This window comes from Aedes albopictus, chromosome 3 (genome assembly GCF_035046485.1).
Source record: "Aedes albopictus strain Foshan chromosome 3, AalbF5, whole genome shotgun sequence".
In the NCBI taxonomy this organism is placed as follows: Eukaryota; Metazoa; Arthropoda; class Insecta; order Diptera; family Culicidae; genus Aedes; species Aedes albopictus.
This window is the reverse complement of record NC_085138.1, coordinates 342,994,096-342,998,519: the sequence shown is the minus strand read 5'-3', so window position 1 is coordinate 342,998,519 and position 4,424 is coordinate 342,994,096.

Sequence of the window (4,424 nt, the reverse complement as noted above, 5' to 3'; positions counted from 1 at the left end):
GAAACCGATGGCAGCGCGAAATGTTTTGACCTGAGACGTTTTGACATGTTTTTGTTTTGACTTTTTTAGATGTGCACTGTGGAACATGTTCGAGGGGTAGGACAAAGTGCACTGGCGGTTTGAGTGCAGAGCTGCCAGCCCAAAATTTCGATTCATCATTCAACCCGGATAAAAAATTACCATTCATTACATGGTAAATATCTAGATTGAGTTTAAATAAGGGCGAAAGTAACATGAGAGAGTTCTCTTCATCGACTCTCTCTTCTGCAAATTAAAGTGACAAGATGCAAATACAATTGAACTTTTTTACACTTAGACGCTAGATTGCATCGCAACCTACACTCAGGAAAATTGCCTCATACTTAATGGCAAATACCCATGTGCCAAAGCACATCCAAAGTATATGCAACCAATACCCAATTACGCAGGCAAATTAGCACATGAATAGTATGTGCTCTAAATTGTATGAGTCGCTGCTGTATGGTGCCTCATCAAAAGTATGAGTCGCACTAATGGAAAACATTTGTTTACCCCCATTGCAAAAATCCATGTCCCGGACACATAGAAGGAATGAAGATTTTTTTCGCAGTGTAGCGATTTATGATAAAAAAGTTCAACCATACTTGCATGTTGTCACTTTAATTGGGTTTTTTAATTTTGAAAAATGTATTGATTTTTCGTTTTTATACAAAAGAGCATATTTTTCTGAGCCACTATGATTTTTTTCAGATTTTTAGAACTTAATTGTGATACCTAAAATTAATTTCAAAGATATTTTTTGAAATCACCTTTTGACAGCTGGGCAACTGCTTGACAGCTTCGCCCAGTACAAAATGCGACGAGGGGTGATTCAACAAATCGCTCCCATACAAACTTCAAATTGATTTTTAAATAGGTTCCCGGGCTCCAAAATTCATGAAAATTTGGATTTTGGCTCAGTTTGGCATGTAGATTCAGAATATGAGATTATCTCAACACCGCTAAAGAAGCCAATTTGCAGAAGAGAGAGTCGATGAAGAGAACTCTCTCATGTTACTTTCGCCCTTATTTAAACTCAATCTAGATATTATTAACATATGACTGGTTTTATTGTTCACAATAAAATACATAGATATATTGTTACTTTTTATATTGTGCGTTGCAAGAAAATCACAATTATGGTGACTACTTTCCAAGGCCTTCAATGATGGACAAAATTCAATCGCAGTGCAAATGCCACGTGCAGTCGCAGCAGTCATCATATCTCCCGGCCATGTGGCGACCTTTTTTCAAGAATTATCAATGTTGAGGGACGATGATTACCTCCTGCCAACCCTGCGGTGCATCCGAGCACCCCCCGTGAATACGATTATCTAAAATAGCATTGGTGTACCCCCAGGTACGTTTGACATTTATCCCTCATTCCAAAAGCACATTTCCCGCGTACGGTTGTAATACCTATCATTTTCTCTCCCGAATTATAACGTTTACCAGTTAGCTCGCGTGTTTTATTTCCCGTGCAAATCCGAACTGCCGCTTCGCTGATTTTGCTGTGCTACTCCGCCTGGTCGTATCGTCGTCAGGTAATGGTCCCAGGAAGCAGACGGATTTGAGAAATCACGGAGGAAATAGTCCGGTCGGAAAGTGACGGAGTATCGCGAAAGTTCGACGGCGTTTGTGTGTGTGTCGGTGCGCTGCTGCTGCTGAATGCGGAGCCGCCGGTGGCTTTGGTGAAAAAGCTTTTGTTCTCGACAAGCGTCGCGAGTGTGGGATAACGGGACAGTGGTACAGTGCTCGCCAAGATGGCTGATTCTCGATTTGCATTTGCCAAGCTGAATGGCACAAATTGGGGCACGTTAAAGGTGCGCATCGAGATGCTGCTGCAACGTGAAGATTTGTGGACTGTTGTGAGTGAAGCCGTCCCGGAGGCTGAAGACCAGGACGATGAGTGGAAAACCGCCGATCGGAAGGCGAAAGCCACTTTGGTGCTGCTGCTTGAAGACAGCCAGCTGTCGCTTATTAAAAACTGTGCGAGTGCCCACGAAGTGTTTCGCGCGTTGAAATCGTTCCACCAAAAGACGCGTTCGGTACGAGTTTCTTTATTGAAAAAGTTGTGTGCGGTTAACCTCCCCGAGCGCGGTAACTTGGAGGAACATTTACGCGAGGTGGACGAACTGTTCGATCGGTTAGACGCGGCCGGTACCGAGCTGGACAAGGATACTAAAGTGTGTATGCTGTTGAGAAGTTTACCCCCGTCGTTTGATGGCATTGTGTCGGCTCTTGATAGCCGTGAAGATGATGATATCTCGTTGGATATCGTCAAATCCAAACTGACGGATGAATATCATCGACGATTGGAGCGCGACGGTGGTGGTTCTGGTTCGAAATCGGAGAAGGCAATGCGGTCGATCGATAACAAACCGAAAGAGTCTCGCGTGTGCCACTTTTGCAAGCGTCCGGGTCACCTGCGGCGCGATTGCCGAAAATTCAAGGCGCAGAAGGGAGAAAGTGTTGGGGAAAAAGAAGCTCCCAAAGCTAAAGCCGCCCAGAGCGAAGGAAGAAGTGTTGCGTTCACCGGTTCTGAAAGTGTTCGGTCGTCGGCGTGGGTCATTGACAGTGGGGCAAGTGCCCATATGACCAACAATCGTGACTTTTTCGATACGCTGAGTGAATTCTCCGGCGGGTGGATCACGCTCGCGGACGGTCAGAAGACGAAGATCCTCGGAGAGGGCAGTGGAGTGATTACGGGTATAGACGGTTCCGAAAACCCGGTGAAGATTGACATGAAGAGTGTGAAGTTCGTGCCCGGGCTGGCGACAAGCCTGGTATCAGTGGCCAAATTGGCAGAAAAGAAGCTCGCTGTGAATTTCGATGGTGAAAGCTGTCGGATTGCTGATGCAGGAGACGTCGTGGCGACCGGCTACCGCTACGGAGGTTTGTACTACCTTCGGACGGCGGAGGTTTCCAACAAGGCTGCCGCTGGTGAACACCAAGAAAACTGCCAGCACCAGTGGCACCGACGCTTCGGTCACAGGGACTGGGCAGCGACGGAACGGCTCTTCAAAGAAAACCTAGCGACAGGTGTCAAGGTAGGTGATTGTGGCATGCGTCTTATTTGTGAATGTTGCCTCGAGGGGAAGTCCGCTAGGCAGCCATTTCCCCCGCTGGCTGAGCGTAAATCGAAGCGTATCCTCGAGTGGAAATCGGTACGTGCTCCACTTGATCAACGATTATAGTCGCTTCACGGTGACTTACTTGCTGAAGCACAAGTCGGAGGCAGCGGAGCAGATAAAGGATTACGTTCGATGGACGGAGAACATGTTCGGCAGGAAGCCTGGAGCCATTCGTTCCGATGGAGGGGGCGAATTCTGCAACAACGAATTGAAGAGCTTCTACCGTGCCGAAGGGATCATGGCGCAACTCACGACACCGTATACTACCCAGCAGAACGGTGTGGCCGAGCGTAAGAATCGGTCCATCACGGAAATGGCCACATGTATGCTCATCGACTCCGGCATGGATCGGCGCTACTGGGGAGAGGCGGTACTGACCGCTACCTACTTGCAAAACCGTTTGCCATCGAGAAGTGTTTCCAAAACTCCCTATGAGATCTGGTGGGGCCGCAAGCCGGATTTGGCTCACCTTCGCATTTTCGGCACAGAGGCCTACGTTCACGTACCGGATCAGAAGCGCGGCAAGCTGGACAGCAAGTCGAAGAAGCTCCGTTTTGTGGGCTATTCGATGAGTCACAAAGCCTACCGGTTTTTGGACTGCGAGACTGACCTCATCACCGTCAGTCGCGACGCGCGCTTCGTAGAGTTGGCGAACGGTACTTCGTCGGTCGACATCCCGTTGAAGGCTGAAGCCAGCGGACAGCAGAGAGCATCCGTTGAGGAGGAGATTGATCCACTGAAGCTTGAAGAAGAAGAAGAGAAGCCTATTCCGGAAGAAGGGTCCGAGGACGACGATGAAGAGCCTGCACAGGCGGAACCTGTTCGTCGATCGCAGCGCCAAACGCGTGGTAGGCCACCACGGAAGCTTGATGAGTACGTTCTCGATTACGCTGCTGGCAACGTGGCGTGTGCATCGGAGGAACCAATTAACGTGAAGGAAGCGCTGCGGATCAAGGAATGGCGGGACGCGATGGAGGACGAGCTTGAGTCCCACAAGCGGAACCAGACATGGAAACTCGTCCCACCACCGAAAGGGCGGAAGATCGTTGGATCGCGGTGGGTGTATAAGCTGAAGCGTGACGAGGAAGGCAACATTGCGAAGCATAAGGCTAGAGTCGTGGCCCAAGGATTCTCCCAGAAGCTTGGCGAGGATTTTGAAGATGTGTTCGCACCGGTCACTCGACATGCAACGTTCCGTACACTTCTGTCCGTTGCATCCAAGCGGAAGATGGCGATAAGACACCTGGACATTAAGACGGCATACTTGTACCA